Raw genomic sequence first — 21,812 nt, forward strand, 5'->3', positions numbered from 1 at the left:
TAAAAATGTGCAGTTCAGTTAAGCATTAAGAAACAGTGATATATTGGGTACTAACAGTGAATTTCCCAGCTCAACTTCCGGGAACGGCATACAGCTGAGCTCAGTAAAATAAATAACCTTTGTTTCTAAATGAAAGATACTTTTCCCTTGCTTGTACCAGTATACCCAAGACTTCTGTAATACTCTTTTCAGCTCAACATCTTGCTTTAGCCTTCTAGAGTTCTGGAAGGGCTTCAGAGAAGGCAGCTAAGAAATACTTCTCAGTATTATTTGTTTTGGTTTGGTTTTTCTTTTTCTCTGAGTCAACAAAGCATTTAGTATCTTTCAAGGAAACAAACGATAAACAGGTTTACATTATGTAGTATAGTGGGGTTTGTCTGAATAGCTTAGTCGATACTCCTCTGTAAGAAAGAGGTAGTTTGTCTATGGTTAGTGTACGCAGCATAGCAATGCTGAGAAACAGCCATCTAGCCCTGCTTTCCTTGATACTGGCTAATAATGAATACTTGGAAAGCAAATATAAGAAAAGGGCAGTTTAATTATGAACTGTGTGCATAAATACAGTGTTTTTTTTTGATTAAATTAATTTGATGCCTTATAGTTACTTTGAGAATTTTTGAGAAAAGGGAGTAGTTCTTCCCTGTTCTTCATCTTCTTGCCATTCTTAAAGTTAGGAATTAAACTTCTCCACTGCCTTCACTCTGTAAATGCTTGGTTTGTCTTGATACCACGTAGCAAATGTATCTTCAGAGGATGTTGTCCAATAGCTTTCTTTTTTCTTATATAAACTTAATATCGGTATCATTAATTGATTTGCCAGTAAATCTTTCCTAAACTCCAATGAAAGTATGTATTGTTACTAATAGCAGGTGAAGGAAGTAGAGTCTATTTACTTTCTGATACTGTCTACTGGAAAAGACATTTTTAGACTCTTCAAAGAGTCCAAAAAACTGTGAGAATAGTTAATTTTATACATTTGCGCATTTGCATGTATGTCTCTAATATGAAGATACACAATGAAAAAGAATAAACTGTAGTAAAATCTGTTAAGTCTCTTCTAAAATGTATTTTCAATTTATGTAGCATAAGAAAATATTATCAATATTTCATCTCACCTCTTAGATGTCTTGTTAATTTTGATCAATATTCAGATTTTTTCTGAATTGCTACAGCTGAATACAAGTGCATCTGTTCAGTAATATGGATATGCTTCATGAACACATCACTCAGGACACGGTCCCACTTTTGAGGGTTTTCTACAGGTATTAATAAATTAACAGATGCAACTGCCTTTTTATAGTATTTAATAACTTTATTGTATACTTGTAATACTTTTTATACCAGGATTTTTATTTTAGAAGGGCAAACTTATGTGTTTGAGGCTAATTACTGGGTTTTCTAGCTACTACTATAAGGATTTGATATGTCTACGATTTTCAGCAAGTTGTGAAAGAGTTTTATTTCAGATAGCATAATAGTTTAAAGAAACTGAAAAAGCTATGGAGTTATTACTGCCAGCACTATAGTTCAAGCTCAAGACCATTTAGTTGCGTTCACATCTTAAATAATAAATTTTGATGTAGTTTTAAGCCATTGAGAAATGCTCTGATACATATAAACCAAGCAATTTACAGTAAGGACAGCAGATACATTTTGTTTTTTTGCTGCACCATTTTACTGGTTTTATCCATGAGTATTTAGGCATGGGGCTAACAGGGTGATTACAAGAAAGCCTTCATAGAGTAGACAGCAGACAAGCCACCATTCCTGTTGATTTTTTACCTGTAAATTTTGCATTAGGTAGGAGCAAATTTATGAACAATGACATTTAGAATAACAGAATATATTAATACATTGTATTAGAGAATAGGAAGATCAAGAAAATGCTCTCGTATACGTGTGGTATCAGTTTAGTTAGGCTCTTTCCTTTCAGGATGGAGTCTGATTTAGGGGGGTATGAAAGCAGGGAACAAAAAAGAAACCCTTAAAGGGTCATAACCAAGTGATAATGTTTTAAAAGGCAAATATAGACACAAAAATGCATGTAGTTAACATGGTAATAAATTTCATACCAGTAAAATAGAGGTTGGTTTGCTAAATGCTGACATTCCAGTTAGGCCTGGTGTTTGGAAATTTTTAAGTTTTGTGATGTGAATTTGAGTGTGAATGGGGAGAAGTGGGGGAACGAGTAATTTGGTAGAAATGTTGTGGGGTTTTGTTTTTCTTTTACTTAATTCTTTCACTTTAAAGTGACTGCAGTTTTTAGAGTAGTCAGCACGCTAAAAATAGTTGTGACATAAACGTTAAGAATACAGAATGTATTTGAACAGAAGTAAATGCTGACGCTAAGATGGCAGTTGAATAACAGCATTATTTCTGACTAGTAGGTATGTAAATTATGTGTACGTTTAGAGTCCATTCGAGCTTTCACTGTAGGCATATGTAACCATTACTTAAGTTGAAATGTGTAAATTCTCTGCTTACTACAAGGCTCTTAGACGCAACGTATGGTGTTAAATAACTGGTCTGATCTTAAGTGTTAGGCCTGTAGCCTTCTGTAATTAAGTAACATTGAAAGAGGCTATTGGTTAGGGTAAGAATTACGTATTATGTAGAACTCATACCAAAAGCAAAAGATTACTAGCTCACTGCTTCACATTACAAAAGTAAATCTATGTATTGATTTGAATGGAGTTTATAAATCTTGATGTAAATCTAATAGTGACATTATGGGAATGCAGTCACATAGAAGAATAGCAAAGGTTTCAATTCTCTGCCTTTCCATCCTTGCAAGCAAATAGGTACTTTGGGTTGAACAGCAGGACTGCAAGGTGAGGGGAAGAGCAGGGTGTGATTCTGTCTTCTCAGTGTCTCGGAGCCCCTCCGTCCAGCAGTGAATGATATTATGCAGAGGCCAATCCTAGTTCGTGCACTTGTCTGTAACTGGGACCACAGGATGTGCTGTGTTTCCCTCAGGTTTGCAGATGATACCAGACTGGAGGGCAGCAGTCAATAGATGGGGAGGGGATGGGACTGTTAACAGGCTGCCTCTAGTTGGAGGAATGGGACGACAGGCACTTTGTGACATTCAGCAAAGGCAAACGCAAAGTGCCTAAGGCTGTCACTGATACCACTGGACATCTTTTCCTCAAGATTGGGTTTGGAGATTTCTCCAAGTCCTGAATCAACTCTGCTTTTAATGACAGGTGCATTACAAAGCAACTAGGATGCCGGTAAATGCAGAGCACTTAGAGAGAGGGAAGCTTCTATCAAGACAAAACTAAAGTGATTTTATCCTTGCTCCTGAGAACTATTGTCCAAAGTATTGCTGCTGGGTCATAAGCTTGTTTATTATCTTATTCAAAATTTAGCAGTGAAGTGTTGCAAGATTGTAAGAATATCACGCTGTGAGAGAAATGGCACTTGAATTTAACCTTCCCAAATCAATTAGTCTCCCTTTAAGGAAATTCCACAGTGATTTTTTATTTGTTAAAGTTGATAATTGAAGCTTACAATTATAGCTTTCCTGTATTCATTGAGAAGCTATTGGTTAGACATGGTTTTATTTATTGTGTTTATGTACCTTAGCATAGAATGGGTGGACCTAAGGTTGTGTGCTTTAGGTTAAGTGTTGTTGCAACAGGCCTATGAAGCTGAACACAAATCATCTATTTTTTCCATGTGATGTCTGCAGCAAGTGTGCTGAGACTATATTGCTGTGGACACAAAATATAAGTAGTCTCATTTCAGGACTCCTCTTTCAAAGAAGTCTGAATAATTATTTTGACCTGGCCTAGTTTGATTCTTCTAGTTCCAGGTTGGAAGAAACCAAATGCACGCTTCGAGAGGGTTTATTGTGAGATATGTGGAGTGCTATAGGTTATTTGTGCTGTTACCTCAAATGCAGTAGGATGGACTGAAAAAGAAGTTGGTCATGAGACAAGAAAATGTCATGAGGCAAGAAAGCTGCACTGTCAGATTTCACTTTGAAAGCTGTGCATCTCTTTAGGGGTGGTTGTAATTATAGTTTGTAATTTCAAACGTGTGTTTAGAAAACCCTCTGGAATTTGTTGCATTTTTTCGCATCTTGACAGTGCCAGTTACCAGATTTGCCTGAGTTTATGCTGGTCTGCACCTCGTTTCTTACCACAGAGAAGCTATAATTTGGCCAGAGGAATTAAGTACGGGGAGGCATAATGAGCAGTTCATCCATTTTAGAATAAATCGCACTGATTGCAATGTGCAATGATTATATAGTGACAACAGTAGGAACAAATCTGCAAGGTGTTACAGTGTTGCTTGTAGCTTGTTCTCTTTATGTTCAGACTTTGGTTTCATGTGATGAGACATTTCATGAAACACTGCTTGTTTGTTTGCTTATTTTTGGCAGCATTTCTGCATACCCGGATTCTTCTCAACTTTTTTGTTGTTTAAAGTGATCCTACTCTATTTCTCCCTGGGTTGGGGAGGTGTTTGTCTTCCACATGCTAGGACCTTTTTTTCAGTATTAGAGCACTGTGGTTTTCTTCTCCTGATAAGGTGCCTGTTTGTGGGGATAAATCATTTTTAATTTAATTGCAGTAGTACTAGTTTCCTCTGTTATTAAAAGCAAACAAACAAAACATCAGGACAGTAGCTCTGCACCTCTCTAGCTATCATACCAACAATCACAGCATGGTACTAAGTTACGAAGGCATACCTGCTGCCCAAAGTTTGTGTCCTAGTTGTATAGTTGCTGCTTGATAGGGGGGAACGTAGTGAAACTGTTTTTGAATTTTGAATATTCAATATTCTTGATTTCTTTGATCTATACCTTCATTTTTCAGACCTGCCCTTTCTATTCATTTTCACTTTCAAAGTCTTTCAACTGTTTCCTTTATTTATCTGTTTCAAAATATCTTTAGTTTTAACCTTTGAAGGTTAATGAAATCAGGATCTGAGGAAATTTTTTCCCTTTCTCCTGGTTTTAATTTGGCTGTAAATATAAATGCATTACTCATGCACACAGATTGTAAAAGAAAATATATAGTTTTTCCATCTCAAGGACTGATATTAGAGTCCTGTGTCTGGAAACACTATGGATAGCTCTTTAAAAAAAAAATAAAAATCCTGTGCATGTATTTCCTTTATCTTGTCTCTTGTGTACTGTCCACTCACTTACACTTTCACTGGCTGTTTTCCGGTAGGAAATTGATCTAATCAGTCATGCGAAACACACACCTTCCGCAAATAATTCACAGTTATCTGTGATCTGTGTGGACAAAAACAGTCTGAAGAATTTAAAAAAAACAACAACAAAACACACTAGCACTTTTAACAGTCAAGGTTTGATTTCAGTTTTGGGGGTGGGGTCATTTTTGATGATGCTTTTTTTGTTTGCGTGGGGTTTTTTGAGAAGCAGATGCATGGGCTAAAATTTTATGAGTAAATTGAGCTTTAGAGTTTTGATGTGTTTTATATTTTTCTGAGGAAGACTTTTTTCTCTTAATGTTTGCCACAGCAGACCAATCTAAAGTGAGATTGTATTCAAACACTAATGTGCTGCTATGTGTCAAACCAGGCATTAGTATTCCTTCCCTGCCCATATACCTTGACCTAGAGGACCAGAACCTTCAGCTCAGTTGGCCCTGTGTCAAGATGATTAATAGCCCTTCCAAAGGCCACCCCAGTTGTTCATAAAACGTGGACATTGATGTCTTCTTTTTCAGCTTTTGAGGTATCCTTCACTAACCTATGTTCTGATTCCATCATTCAGCCTCTAAAAGCAGAGTACTAGTATCTATGCAAGAGAGATGTTGAAAATAACGGCAAATTGTCCTGTGAAGAAGGAGGAGTTTTTTAGTTATATCTTATTGGCGAAGGGAGAGTGGCTTTATTTTTGATATTTCAGAAAAAATGATATATCAGTAAAGTCTGCTTGACAGTCTTAAATTGTCTTTGGTGGTAGAAAGAAGTACACGGGTTTTGTTGGTTTTCTTTCTTTCTTTATTTTAATGAAGTACAAGGAATAGCAACATGGTGACAGTAATTTGTAAAATAAAAGTACAAGAAACTATATAATCTGTTTAGGTGGTTCCAGTACTTTTGCTAGTGAGATATTTACTGTTTTCAGTTTTTCTTTGAAAAAACAGTTGTTGTCACAGGCAGGCATAGATGCAACCCAACTAAAGTAGTAGCAAACTATTAATCCACTGAAGAGCAAACAATGAATCCTGTCTGATGTAGAACGCACAAATCTTACTGTGAAATAGATTCACATTATATGGATTTTAACAAACCTGTTTGATAATAATATAAAGGACGTTATGATCCAAAAAGATACAGGAAGTTACGATCTTAAAGACATTGCTAGTGATCATTGCAATTACTTGCAAACAGGTCTTTTCAATTATGACCAATGTGTCTCTAGGGTGGTAATAAGTTTGTGTTCCTTTTGGGGGGTTTGGTGTGGAATGTTAAGAATCATTTTTGTTTGATTTTCTGAAATGTAATTAAAGAATGTTTTCCCCCATAATAGTCCAGTACAGTAAGTACAGTACAATAGAAAAAAAAAAAAAAGGTTGATGAACAGCGTGTCAGCTGCTATTAAGATCTATAATGTGCAAAGAAGTAAGGTTAAGCTGCTCATTTTTATGCTCTAAAATAAATTCATGAAGAAAACTTCTTTTGTAGCACTGACAGTATAGGTTGTTTATTTTTCGGAGCAGTTTTTAGAGGAAAAGTTTCCAGAACTACTATAAACAGTAAAATACATTACCGCAAATGAAAAATTAATGCTATATTACCATAGTAAATTATTAAGGTTTTTAAGATATTCTTTTCTGTTTAAAATGTTAGAGTTATTTCTGCATTCTGCTGTGGGCCTTTGAGACATTTCTGTGTCTGCAATCTATCAACATTTTTCTCATTAATCATGAGTCAGTTGTATCCTAAACCTGTTTTAGATTTTTTCTTTGGTTTAAAATGTCATGTGCTATGTTATGGTCAGGACAAAGTTCAGGTTAGGTCTTCGTATCTTTGCAGTAAAGAGATTAAATCTGAAGCCAAAATTCATTTAATTGATAGACTCATAAATAAACAGAAGACAATAGTCTTCCATATTAATGGCAAGAAGATTAGGGGCCAGTAAGGACTCTATGGCATATACTCCTGTAAGGACTATGCCTATGAAACAGCAGTATATAATCCTGTAATGTAAGGAGCTAGACATCTTAAAATACATAAATTAATAGTCCTTAAATGGAAAAGAAAAGCAAACTTAAAAAAAAAAGAAAAGGAAAAGAAAAATAAAAAGAAAAAAGAGCTGGTGGTATGCACTTGAGTTGTTTAGTCTTGCCTTTGCATGTATGCCCATATGCAAACATAGTGAGGAAGGTAGTTAGCTGGATGTACATAAATGTTGTATAGTAAAATATAGCGTTTTTTTTTTATTTGAGCAGTCCGAGAATGTACCTTTTCAAAAGAAGTTTTCAAAATAGTTGGTTGTTTAAATACATAGTCACCAATCACTCCTCTATGTGACTTTAGGAAGCTAGCCTTTTATGTGAAGTTTTGAAGACATGTCTCAGGTAATCTTCCAATCTGTGACAGTGGTCTTCACCTTAAACTTGTGCTAGTCAGTATTCTGGGATATGGAAGTTGTTAGGAAAGTCCTTCAGCTGTCCTCTAACTGCATATCAAAATGAGACCTATGTGCGCATATCTCTGTCCCACCACAAAATCCCCTCTGATGGCCTTTATCTATGTCTTACTTTCTACAACAAATTTTCACCAGATTCTGGGGTTTGTTTCTCTTTAAAGGCTAGGAAGGCACTCTGTTAGGAAACGTTATAATTATCCTCGGAAAAGAGAGGCAACTGATGCTTTTTGAAACTTTCTGTGAAAGTTTTCCTGATGAACAGTACAGATGAGAAAGTGACAGTGCTGATTGCAGCTGTCACTTAAGTCAAATTTTCAGTCCTGCCATTGCAAAATTGTGCAATGGCATATGAGAATAGTTTTGTTGAAATAAAACTATTTGACTTGAGAGGCAGTTGATGCACGTTTGATGGTGTTCTTTAAACTGAAATGTCTTCAACTGGAAGCATCACAAAATACTTTTTCTTAGGATCCTCCCCCGATGTATGTACAGAAGGAAGCACCTATTTACAGAACAAATTGATTCTAAAACCCCTTTGCAGTAATTCACTGTCATGAAAAATGGAAACATATGAGCCAGTTATATTTAGTCAATATAAATAAAAGTGAAATTGTTTTCAAAGGAGCTCCTACTACTGCCAGTGGGAATCTGTGATGTGCACTTACAGTTCATCTCTCAATAGTTAACTGAAAGTTTTCTGTTTTGAGTCTTTTCCAAGTAAAAGCATCTTTATTTATAAGGATTAGATCTATTTACTGAATCTAGCTGCAATAGAATTAATTTTCTTCAGAGCAGCCTGTATGGTGCTGTGTATTGGATTTGTGGATGAAATGGTAACACCTGCATTTTGGCTGTTGTGGACAGTTCTTACACAGCATCAAGGCCTTCACATTTTCCCCACTCCGCTCCTCTACCTCACCCCAAGCAAGTGAGCTGGGGGTAAGCAAGAGGTTGGGAGGGGACACAGCTGAGAGAGCTGATCCAAATTGGCCAAATATATATATGTCGTGCCATATAATATCATGTTCAGCCATAAAGCAGGGGGTAGAGAGAGAAAGGCAGGGGGCTGTCTTCCAAGGTGGTTGTGGCTTGGCTGGGCGCTGATCCGCTTGTGAGAGGGGGGCCTTTGTGCCACTTTTTGTTGTTGTTATTTTCTTCAGTTATTGAACTGTCTTTATCTGAACCCAAGAGTTTTCTTGTTTTTGCTCTTCCTAGCAGAACAGGAGAGAGAAATGGTGGGGGAGTGAGCGGCTGGTTGGGTGCTTGACTGCTGGCTGGGATCAACTCACCACAGTTGTGGGTACAAGAAAAAGCTATGAAAGGGACAAACCCCTGTTTCAACAGTGTCATCAGAGTAGTACAGTTCAGTTTAGTCTCTTCAGTGTTTCTTCCAGCAGTTCTTTCATCTTTTTTTTTCCAAAAATGCAAAGAATGCAATGGAATAAGAAGGATATATTCCATACAACTAGTTTAGAAATCCGTAAGTTTAGTATCCACTGATGAAGTGAATGCTCTTTCTCCCAGCTTTCTTTGTGTGTGTGCATCTTGAGCGTTCTTCATCTACCTTAAGTGAGCCATTTGGCTAACTTGTAAAAGTCTAGCTTCATCCTCTTTTTAACACTGATTTCTGAACTGCTTTCCTGTGGATTTTGTTTTTTCATGCTACTGGTATGCTTTGTCACCTGTTGTTGCCAGAAAGTGGTGGCGCATTGGAAAAAGCTTTGTATTGATTCAGGAAAACCTTTTACATCATCAAATTTTTGCTGTTTTCCATTGTAATGCGAAGTGCCTCCAGCAAAAATGTAATAAGCACTGGTACCTGAGCAAAGGAAGAAAAAATTATAACAGCTTAACGTATAAATCTCTGAATGTTTCAAACTATTGGATGCTAAATCTATATATAAATAATCCTTTAAGTTACAATCAAAGAAATATATTTTCAGTTAGGATTGGACCGTTTTTCAATAACAGTCTTTGTCTTTCCTTGAGGTAGGTGAAAGTTCAGAGTATGGATTTTGTGTATGAAATGAATTGCTTGTGTTGAATCAGCAACATGCAGTTCTTTACTATTTTCAGGATCCCTATAAGAGGATTTTTGGTAGAGCTTTTCCCAGTTTTCACTCCTGTGTCTTACAGGAATTTGAGATGTGAGAATCATTCCAACTATGTTGTGTGACTTTGAGGAAATTCACTGAGTATCATGTATAAAATGGTAATGCTACTGATTTTATGGGCGTGCTCTGAGATTCAGTGCTTTGCAGAGGACTTTGAGACAGTAGAATAAGAACTACAATAACTATTCAGATGCTAAATATTTTAGTTGATGTTCTAGTCCCTTACAAAGAAATTCTGTATGTTAATAAAAGTAACCATATGCAATATTTCATACCCCAAGTATTTAAAATACTACATGCAGTAGCTCAGTGCTATCTGCTCATAGCACCTTCACATAAAATCTACTCTACCACAGCTGTGAAATTTGTAATGTAGAGTATATAGTGAAAATTTTTCTTGCAGTTCAAACACGTTTCTAGAGAGTCTCATGAGGGATCTATTCCTTCTGAGCGTTTGATCTTTAAACATACCTAGGATCCAAGTATTAAGAAAAATGAGTGGCTGTTTATAATGTATAAGACCTGATGTGCTGTAATCCAGACTTCTAAAAATTATTTCTCATAACATGTTTTGCTGTTAATTTCAGCAAATGCTATGAAGTTACTATTTCAAAGTAGTCTTTAATATATGTGTAGTATAAATTATTTGCGTAGTAGGAAATTAGATGTTAACTTGCTTTTGAAGTAGGACACTCTTCAAAACATTGTTCTTTTTCAACTAAGAATTCTGCAGAGTTTTCTGAGGGAGTTTTTTTTTGTTTGTATCCAAACTAGTGGTAGAATACTTTTCCTTAGTTCATATACTAGCAATGCTTTTAACTATACTCTCTCTTTACAACCTTTTAGTATGAAAATGGAAGATATGTATCACCTGATCCACTGACCTGAAGTCTTATTGGCTGTCTAATTATTTCTTTCCCACAAAAATGTCGCTTAGATGCACTTCAAATTAATGAGATCAGGAACTCAGAAGCTGCTTCTTGGGCACGTTGATTATTTTGGAACGTGCAGTCAGTATTTATCACTCGTTCTTCTGGAGTTGTCTGCAGCTGCTTGGCTGTTTACAGTGCAGTGCATTACAGGCTTCTAGCTCAGTCTGTAAGTGATGGTTGGTATAGCACAAGTACCAAAGTACGGGTGTGCTTTAGCTTCTAGGCACTTTAATTATCTCTCTTGTGTTTGCAAGATGAAACAATCTCAGTGGGTAGCTACGATAAATCAATTGAAAGAAAAAAAAAAAACTTTAAAAATGCTACAAATTTTAAATGGAGCATGAGAATAAAGCACAGTGGAAAGGGATGGAGGGTAAATACACAACCAAAACGTTGGGCCCCAGTTCAGTGAGACACTTTTTGCTGGAAAATATATTTTCAGCATTTTTGAAGCTAGCTCTCAGTTCCACTTGGTTTTCAAATCACTATTCATATTCTTTAAGACTTTAAAATTTTAAATATTCCTTCCATCCCGTGGTCTCAAAGTGCTTTGCAGACTAAATTGGCATAAAAATAGGTGGAAATGACTTCTGACCTTGAAATGGTGTTGAACGGCACATGGAAATAGTGCCTGAATATCTTGGCAAGGAACCATACTATGCCTATTTGGATAACTGAAACTGTAGGGAATGTTTGTGAAGGTTTTAGGAAGTCTTGATTTAGAGGTTCATGTCAAGAATATGTGTTGGTTGATACCCACTGAAAAATTGAGGACTTCTCCATTGAACTCAGTGTTTGCAAGAGCAAAGATTGAAGAGCCTTATTTGCAGATGGGTGGAGAAGAGCAGCACTATAGGCATTGGAAGTGTGACAAGGATGCTGTCTGCTGAACTGTCTGTAAAACACTGCACAGTATTCTGTACTGTGGAGGTTTTTGGTCTTACCTCTTAACCATCTCAATAATGTTTAATAAGTAAATTTGCAAGGACTGGTGGCTAATGTTGATTTGTTGCTTTCAAACTTCTTAAAGCTGTTAAAAATTGCGGGGTATGATCGCATTTCAAAAGTGCGCATACACACACTATTCTGTGGAATACTGTTGGATAGATAGGAGATCAAAATGGAACCTACCGATACGTAAAATATTATTTGGGTATTTTGAAGACACATATAACAGATGAACATTCTCCTAAATCTAATAGTAGCAGTGCTGGTGGTAAGAAGTGGTGATAGTTGTATTTTTATGAACTTAATTCAAGTTCAGAATATTCATAACAATACTCACTACAGAGATTTTCCTACTTTTACATCTCAGTCAATGCGCTACCTGAAATGTGGGTGTTGTGTGCTGTATTCTTTTTTTGTTGTATGCAGAAAACAATTCAGACAACTACAAAATAAAAGTCAGCATGTGAAAATGTCCCTTCATTGCAGTTATTGCACTTCTAGGCATAAAATGCAAGAAAGAATGGATATTAGGTTTCTATTGTGTAAACGCATTGTGGGTTATACGTACTCTGGTAGAGTACTTTGTAGGTTGAGATATGTTTTTTTGTTACTGAATGGATAAGATTTAAATAACTGGCTTCAGTTAAAATTGTATGATGATAACTTGGTATTGCAGTTATTGGACCACTCGTTTTTCTTCCTACTTGGTCTTTTCCTTCAGTCACACTCTGTATTCCTTCACAGATGTGTTTGTGAATTTTTGCTTTGATTTGGTTTCTGGTTTTGTTTGTTTGATTTAACTTCTTCATAATCTGAAATGGTTTAAATGCACTTTTATAATTGCTTATACTGAGAACTGGATGCTATCATGCCATATGTGAATGTGAATTTTTTTGTAGAATTGTGTCCATCAGAAATTTAGTCATGAATATGCAAGAAATTTTCTACCAAGGTTCTGTCTTAAGCCCCTATGTAGTAGAAGATAAGGATTTTGTACTGAACGGTTGCAGTAGAATCTCTAGGTGCATCTGCTGTACGCAAAGAAAGTATTTACAGGTAGTTTCTTTTACTGTCTTTCAAGTAATTGATTCAGTTCAAAATCAAGGAAAAAGCACAGTTTTGTAAATCATTTTTTAAAAACCTCCTGCAAACGTCTATTCTGTTGCAACAGTTCCTTTTACACTGTAGGATCTTAAGTCATTGAGCAATTTATTTCCAGCACCTGAAGACTGTCCAGTTATCTAAGCAAACTTACAACTTGAAAACTATTCCCTAATACAGTACTTTTGGTGAGATACTGAGAACGAATTGGAACTTTAGTTTTCCAGAGCCTTTTCCTGCCCCTCAGGACACTTGCTGTGAGGTTCAAACATTGTTTTCAGGCTGATGAGGTAATTCCTAGTGTACTCCCTGCATGCGGATGCACATCTGTTAAATCGTATGGGAATTTTGCCAAATTCCACTTTTTAAGAGAAGTACTTATGTGGTATTATCTTTAACCAGTTCTCCATAGTTGCTGGTGCTGAAATGACTAGAACGTAGTAAAAAGAATATCTCAAGACACCTTCATGGATATTCACTGTGGTCAATATTTTCAGACTTGATTTCTAAACTAGATTGAAATGAGATTTTCTGAAGTGTGCATGAGTGTTTGCAAGGCTACTTAAAGTATCCTCAGCAATGTTTGTGTAGGTTGCCGTCTTCATTTTAACAAAGAGAGTGAATAATATTGAAACTGTAGGTGATCCAGGCTAATACAGAAGGGCACATGCTACAATGGGCTGCAATTCTCAGTCACCAAATAACTTCTAGTTTTGAGGTGAGGCTCTACCATGCTAGAATGAGGTAAAATGCTAACGCAGAATGCTTTTAGCCAGGATCAACAGTAGTTCTAGGCTGCTTGAGAGGTCTCTGATGATGACTTTGGTCCCTGGGTTGTAAGGAAGTTATCTTTCTTCCCTGGGACCTGGCTGACATACCTAATACCTTTTTGTGCAGCAGCAATGCCTTGGTAGAACTGTCTGAGCACTATCTTGTTCCTCTCAGCTAGATTTTAATTAAAAAACATCTACAGAACTCAAATTTTGTTATATTTGAGTAGAAATAACTCGAGATGCAGTTGACTATCTGAATGCAGGAAAAAGGAGGTGGGAAGAGTTTGAAGTTGGCTGCTCTGCAATGTGGAATAGTAAAAGGCAATTCCAACAAAACCTGGAAGTTCAGTCATCATTCTGGAAGTGAATATGTGTTTAATAAGATTCCTTTCCAAATATTTGCAGTTAAGCAGAAGCGTTTTCTCTGGCTATAAAACAAAGTCTGCCATTCTTTCCACTGTTAACTACATCTGTTTATACAACTGTGCCAAAATGGAAAGCAGTTGCTTTGGTATCAATACATTAAACTATATAAAGAATACTTTAAAAAATCCATTAATTTATAACTGTAATGTTTCTACTTCTCTAGCTTTAAAATTTTGGTAGGAATAAAAAATGAGGCTGTCAAACTGCAGTGGCTGGATTTTATATGATGTTATGGGGGGGGTTTAAAGTGATAAAATAGGCATAAAAAACATTTATAAGGGCATGTATTTACATTGTTCTGTGAAAAGAAAAAAATGGAAAACCAGGTGCAAAACTGAAGGGAGTGGCACTAATGGGAAAGAGTTTGTTGTTAATGCTCTTTGTGGTATATTTGGAAAGCATACACACACATATAACACTTCATGTTGTCTTATGCAACATAAACTGTTTTCATATAGGTATTTTAACCCAAAGTATTTTTTTCCTTTGAAGACACAACAAAAATATTCCTTAAATTGTATTTTGAACAATGTATGATTAAATCTTACTTAGAGATACATATTTCTTCCCTTGTCATATCTTTTATCTGGAAAGCAGTGAGGCTGGCATCTTATTCTAGACAGTGATGCAGAAGGTGTTTGTTTAAGCAGGTGGGTAACGCAAACTGTTTTTTGTTTGACCTTCTGGGAAGGACTCCGGGAAAAAGTATGTGTTTAGACTTAGGATTAGTTTGTCTCTGTTGTATTTGAAAACTTTTCCTTGTGTTTTTCAAATCGGTGTCAAAACATTCTGTCATGCCTGAAGAAATTGAAGGAATTCGTCTTTGACTAAACTGCTGTGTATTTAGGGTCATTGACATCCACTTGCCCTATTTAGTAAGTGGAGAAGATGGGAGCTATGCAGCTGTTCTGTGCTTTTAGCTCTTTACATTTCTGATGGTGACAAAAAGCAGAATTACCAACGAAAGGAAAGAGGAAAGATGGGCAAAAGTAGGAAATGCAGTTCTGAGAAATGAAGTGACTTATCAGCCATTTTGACACCTGGCAACCCTTGAGGAGCAAGCAGGCATTTAAACAAGCCTCCTACCCCTTGCTTCATTTTAGCTCCTTTTGCTTATTTTCGGTAAGGATTAAAGTCTTTCTCAGTTCACACTGTTGAATAGAAGAGTAAACAGGAAGTGCAAGATGCAAAAAGGCAGGACTTGTGGGAGTGCAAGACCAAGAACACAAGTTTTACTTTGTGCAGTGCTTGTGAGAGAGATGACTACCATTGCAAAACAAGGATGAGAATAATACTGAGGTGGAAGTTTAGCAGGTATTTTGCGACTTTGGGGGAAGTGATGGAGAGGTAAAGTCTATAAGTTTCTGAAAAAGTACAGAAGATCCTGCATATGTTCTCTTCTCATTCTGTTAATATCCTATATTGTTCAGGTATCTAACCTGGGATCTCTTCTGTCCCACATTCTTTTTAAACGAAACGTGTTCCCCAGAAAAAAACTCCTTTTTTAAGAAACAAGACGCAGAAATGAGCTGCAAAACCACAGACAGTGCTCGCAGCAGAACAGCTTGTCCGAAGAACTGTATGCAGATAACTATATGCAGTTCCTAAGAACTGTATCTGCATAGAGCTCTTAGTGGGACTAGCTATTTTCAGTTGCGAGCATGTTTTCTTTTTTTTTTCTGTGCCTAAAATTAATTCTGGAGGTGACCTGTCTACTTAGTAGCACTGTCATCTCAGAGCATCTCTTTGTATTAGTAGCTGAGGTCTAAGAACCGTGGCAGGTCTCAAGGTTGCAGGAAGTTGGACAACCACATTGATAAGGCTCAAAGTTTTACAAGAATTAATTTAGTCCCTCTGTTAAATCAGTATTTAGTTGAAAATGCTGTGTGAAAAGATACCGTAAATTTTGGTATTCAAACTGAAAACTGGAGTTCATAGCAAAGCTCATAACTATCATGTGAAGCTGCCTAGAAATAGTTTTCCTGAAATCCACATGGTATACTAAGACAATTTCATGCATCTGGTCCTTATTCTTTAGTACCTAGTTGTGCATTCTAGCATACTTTTATTTAATTAATCAGCTTTATTTGTCTGACTGTTGAAAAGTTGTCTGGGGAAATTTAGGAAGTCTTTTCTTTGAGTCTTTGTACATTTACAAAAATGAAAACTGTAATGGATTTCTTTAAATATTTGAGACATTTCCACCACTTACTCCTGCCTTGTTCTCTGAATAAAAAACCTCAGACTTGTGGAATGGAGAAGCAATTGAACAGAGGAACAGAAAGGTCACTGTTCTTCTGAAGGTCAGAAACTACAGATCACTGGACTAACTAGTAGCCATAGCTTGCTAGAATTCTGCACAAGACTGTCAGAATTTTAGTCAGTGAGCTTTTGCAAGCGTATGAAACGGTTGTTCCCTTGGAGGCTGGGACTGAAGGGACTTGATGAATTAGAATTAGATTTAATTGCACAAACAGAACTCTGGAGGGAAAAGGCAGCTTTTCAATATGTAACCCTGGAGAACTGAAAAGTATGGAGGAGTAATTATCTCTTTCACGGTCCGCTCATAACCTACTTTTCTTTTTCTTTAGGAGTGGGGTTTAAAACGAAAGCATTTCTACCACAAGTGCCAAGTCATTTTTATTTATTAAAAAATCTGTATAAAATCTGTATCAGATATTAAACAGTATGTTAATAAAAATGTGCTGCTTCTTTTAAATTTACTCTTTTTATTGTGATTGACTCAAAAGTTTAGAAAACTCTTGGCTGTTTTTCGACTTCGTTTCACTCTGAGAAGTTTTTGCTTTAGGGCAACATTTCCACAACAAGGTAGGAATTATTAAATTCTAGATGCAGTCACTATGAACTTGCATCACACTACCATGGTATCCAGTTTAACATTTTCCTCACCAAAGATTTATTTTAAAGAAGTGTTTAGGCTCTCTTGCGTTTTAAAGATTTTTTTTCCCATCATTAATTATTAACAGCTACTTTTCATCATTGGTTATTTGTGAGCTGAGGTATGAATATCCACTGCAGCTCTACAGGATGTGATGTACAGCTAGCTTATGCTGACCTAACATTAAATTGATGGGTAGTTTTGTATTGAACTACAGATACAGCCAAATATATTCAGTAGAATTCTTCACTCAAAAGCAAACTTCAGTCTGTCAGTCTTACAACTGAAAGTAATTTTTTAGTAATTTTTTAATTTTTTCTCCTACTTCATTTGCACTATTACATTTTCTGAAGAACTAATGACAAAATAGCAGTAAAAGCTTGAGCTACTTAATTTATTAATCTGTAAGAGCTATGGAGTACTTGTGTAGTGTCCAGTTATTTAAAAAATAAAAATTAAAAAAATCTTGTTATAATGTGAACAGATGCAGCAATCACTAACTGCTTCAAGACTTTGTACTTAATTTCTCCCTTCAGTAGATATTTCAATCACTCAGCACTTTAGAAATACACTGAGATATGACTAGAAATTCTGTGAGGCAATCAAACCATTTTTCATAAGATTCCTAATTACCTAAAGAGTTTAAAAGTTATTTAATAAACATATCCAAATTTAAAGAACATCCAAAGCTAAACACAGATATATAGAATCAAGACTTCAAGCACAGATGTTTTTTATATATGCATTTCAAATATGATACAGTAAATTTCATAATGGGGTGGTTTAGAACCTCCACCCTATAACTCAGGGACAGGTATTTCAGGGCAGGTACTTAAGAAGTTATCACTCCTCATCGTTTTGTCTTTTCTGTACATGATGGACATGTAAAGATACTTCAGAAGACTGACAAAAAAAAAAATATTCTGGGTTGCAGATGCAATGAATTTTGACTGACTTTTGTCTGCCTTAGCTTTCTGTGTGAAGAGCTGTATTGATTCACTGCTTAAGATTCCAGTGACATGCGGCACTGGATTCTAGCTTAGGTCTGGAGTTCAAATACATTCATTTCAGTGCGCTCTAAATTATGAGAGCAGTGACTTTCTTGACTTTGTCACAACATGATCTAAAGTTAATTATTTCTGCCTCTTATTTTTGATCTGCTTTTGAAACAGTGTTTTACTTAAATACATGTCTCTTAAACTTTAACAACCTCTTTGAAACTTAATGCTGTGACTTATTTTTATTTATGATGCAAAAGAGTTAGTAATGTCTTAAATCCCAGAAGTAATGCTGTTTCTGGCTCAGTGCTTTTTGGTTATCTGTTAATGTACTGTTGTGGTGTTTTTTTCCTTTTTTTTTTTTTCTTATTTTCTTTTAAGGAAAGGTCCTCAGTGTCTTCAATTGTAAATTGCTGTAGTTGACTTTTCACACATTCTTTCTTAACTTACCAGTAAGTGTATATTCCCTGCAATCAGATAAATAAATCTGTTTTGCCTGTGTCATCATCAGATGCACATAAATACTGTGTGGACCTATCTATTGATGGCTTCCAAGCAAATGCGTTTTGTCCACACTGTTGCAACTTCATATTTTCAAGGTCTAATGTTCTTCTACCAAAGCAAACAAAAGCAAACAGTAACACACACACACTAAAACTGAAGCATAATTTTAACATTGTCTTTTATTAAGGTAAATAAAGAGTTTAGCAAACACATCTGTGTGACTTGTCAGAAAGTGTAGCTAGGAGCATGTAATTGCTTCCAATTTTTTTCAGTTTTTTTTCAGATCTATGAAAAGACTCCTTACATGTTTGCAATTTAACACCCACTTAGTGGCTTGTGTGGAAGTGCTCTAGTTTGCAAAGCAATGTAATGAGCAGCTGGTGAGGGTGGCTTTTCCAGCTTCAAGGGAGTCTGTGCAGTTTTAATGACTTCCATACTACTGTCAAGCTGTCATGGACTACACGAAGGTTTTAAAGCGTGCTTGGTGGGTTTGTGGGTGGTTGTGCTTAGAATGTTCTGGAAACTCTAGCTTTTTCCTTTAATACTGAGACACAAAAGGTGAAATGAAACTAAGTCTATTTTGCTGCAGACAATAATTACAAGTGAGAGACCTAAGGCAAACTGCCAGTATTCCAGGAGGGTCACGCCAGCTAACTTTAGACCGAATTTCTATCTAGAACAATGACTGAGATGTTCAAGAGCCTTATAACTTCTTTTGTAGGACTCAGCCTTTCCAAGCTTTAGTGTGTTGTGGATGATATAGGACCAGTCTTCCATTCAAGATGTTTTTATGCTTTATCACTAATAGGAATTTTCAAAAGTTGCTGAAGCTTAGACACTCAAAGTGGTCTTCTTTTTGCTGAAGTGCTGAGTACTAATAGCTCCAGCTGAAGAGACAGCTGCTGTCCATTGATTGTTAAAAGTGTTATACAGAGAAATTTAAATAACTAGGTTATTCAAATAGGAAAACGTAAAATTAGCCAAACAATACATGGAGTTTTTGACACTGTTTCACCATCAAATCTGTAAAATCTGATATTTTTCACCTTGAAATAATAAATTACCTCTGTTTTCAAGAGCACCAGAATCTATGTCATGTACGAGCCTTCAGAGCAGTGAGAAGTTTGTTGAAATCAAGTTTAGGGCTGTACATCTCATAATCTGTTACCCAAAAGATTCTGAGGAAAAAATAGCATTTGATCATACGATTGTTTTGTTTCGTACTTCCTATTTTTAAATGCTTTGTTTTGCAATACTGCTGGTGTTGATTCTATACGTGGCTTACATATAGTGTGCACATTTTTACTTTTAACACGTCTAATTCAGCCATATATTATTGTGTAAATTTTCACAGAAGTGGAATGAACCAGAGATCCTAAAATTTGAGCCACTCTTAGATAGCCTTCTACTATTAGTATTACATAGAAAATATATGGAACTGAGTCCAATATATGAGAAAATATATGGAACTGAAGTTTCATATTTCAGAGTGGTCCAAGCATGGAGACCGTCGAGCAATCACTGAATCTTTAATACTCATCTCACTCACTTTGCATTTCAATAGTTATTCTTTGCATAGTAGCAATAGTTTTTGCATTTCAATAGTTATTCTGATCTAAGTTTGCTGCTACCTTTCTGATACTGTGTTGATTTCCTTTGTTCTGTAACATTTGACCTGTGATTCTGAATCACATACTATGCCAATTTTCAGCTGCTGATTAAGAGACTTCTGGCAATCTGTTCATTATATTGTCATCAATAATCTGGTCAATATATTGAGTCCAGCTGTGCTTTCTAGTCTGAGGTAATTTCTCAGAAACAATTATCTACCATGTAGAACATTAATATGTTTTTTTTAACCTACTAAATTTTCCATGGAAATGAATTTTCTGTTAATAACACATTAAGTTCCCATAAAGCTGCTTAAGCTTTTACCATAGACATACATTGAAAACGTGTAAATCTGAGATATTGAAAAAGAACTTTTCGTATTAATCAGAATTTCCATTCTAAAGTACGTTTAGCATCAAGCCACTGACCTCTGCAGTAGTAAATTTTCATACTAAAAAGCAATGTTAGCTCTTTTCACCATGTGGAATGATGAGGCATTACATCTTAGTTACTGTACACCTGTGCCCCTGAGTGCAGAAGCATATGCAGTATGTGTCTTCAGATTTAGAAGCCTGTTAGCTTGTTAGTTTTCCTGGTAATTTGGGTAAAGTGAGTGCACAAAAAGAAGCAATCCTTACTACATAAGTCTTGATTATTTAAGAAGCCTTCTTTAACTGCCAGCATCTAAAACCAAAGAGGAAAGTAACCATTTCCAATACTACTCTTTTTGGAGGGTCATATGGATTAAAAGGATTTTAGGAAATAGATTTTAGCATGGAAAACAAATAACACACCAGCCTTAGTAGATTGTATGGTACAATCATTCAAAAATTTTTTTCACTGAGAGTGAAAATGTTTTGAAGTTGACTTAACATACATCAACAGAAAAATAACATGAATGTAATAGTGAGGATGATTATATAAAACACCTAAAATTGTTTTAAACAATTTTGTGGTGGTTGAAAGTATGTGTAGTTATACTAATGAAAAGAAAATGCATTTGTTTAGAGAGAAAGTATAGTACAGGAAGCCATTTTTCCTGCTGTTGAAAAGTTAGCTTTAATGTTTAAGTACGCTTTGAATACCTGATGCTGAGTTAAAGATGCGCTATTTTGAGTATTTTATATTGACTTTTTTTCCCAAAAGCAGAACTGTCATGTATGACTTATTCCCATTGTTTGTAATTTTTAACATACTTTGTTTGTAACATGCAAGACTGTTCTTTTTTATGGGCTTTGTTTATGGTACCTACTATTTGGAGGAACAGGATGGAATGATTTCCACAGTCTGTTTGTGGTTTGGGGGGGGTTACTTTCTTAGTGCAGTAAGTGTGTATACTTAAGTCTGTTGACTGTAACCTGGGAACTGAATGTCGTAGATGTTAGATGAATGAGAGCTACATGTAGCATCTTATGAAAAAAGACTGGAGAAACCTGTAGCTTTTTCAGTCCTTCACCGACATTGAAGTCAGTCCACAGCAACAGTTAAATACATTCATGCGTATATGGGCATATACTTGCATGGAGTTGTCATGTTTGTTCTCTTATCTTAAAAAAAAAAAAAAAAAGGGAGAGAAATAAATGAATAAGAGGCTGTATTTGAGAACCCACAGCTAATTAGCATGGTGAAATGAAAATACTAAGGTGACAGTAAAAATGCAGATGGGAAGAGCTCAGCTTTAGTTATGTTTTTTACGAACTGTTGGGAACTAAAGCTGATAATGGCTGAAGTGTATCTAATTTTGAGTTGTATAATGCTTGTGTGAAATTGTACCATCACATATAGAAAATACACCATCAAAATTGCTACTGATACGGTGAACTAAACAACACGTTTCTGAATTAAGCCCATTTCAGTTGTATGCTTT

The 21,812-nt window shown here is 35.8% G+C and overlaps 1 protein-coding gene and 1 long non-coding RNA gene across 5 annotated transcripts in view; both read left to right on the forward strand.

Moving 5' to 3' along the window:
• Window positions 1-21,812, forward strand: part of STXBP6 (syntaxin binding protein 6) — a 113,226-nt gene that overhangs the window by 69,506 nt on the left and 21,908 nt on the right. The gene's annotated exons all lie outside the window — the stretch shown is intronic.
• Window positions 1-21,812, forward strand: part of LOC310900532 — a 50,861-nt gene extending 29,049 nt beyond the window's left edge. Inside the window, exon 2 of the long non-coding RNA XR_014585202.1 lies at window positions 1-21,812. This exon is cut by the window's left edge and continues 14,537 nt beyond it. This is a non-coding gene — a long non-coding RNA (uncharacterized lncRNA).

This window comes from Anser anser (genome assembly GCF_964211835.1).
Source record: "Anser anser genome assembly, chromosome: 5".
NCBI classification, from domain to species: domain Eukaryota; kingdom Metazoa; phylum Chordata; class Aves; order Anseriformes; family Anatidae; genus Anser; species Anser anser.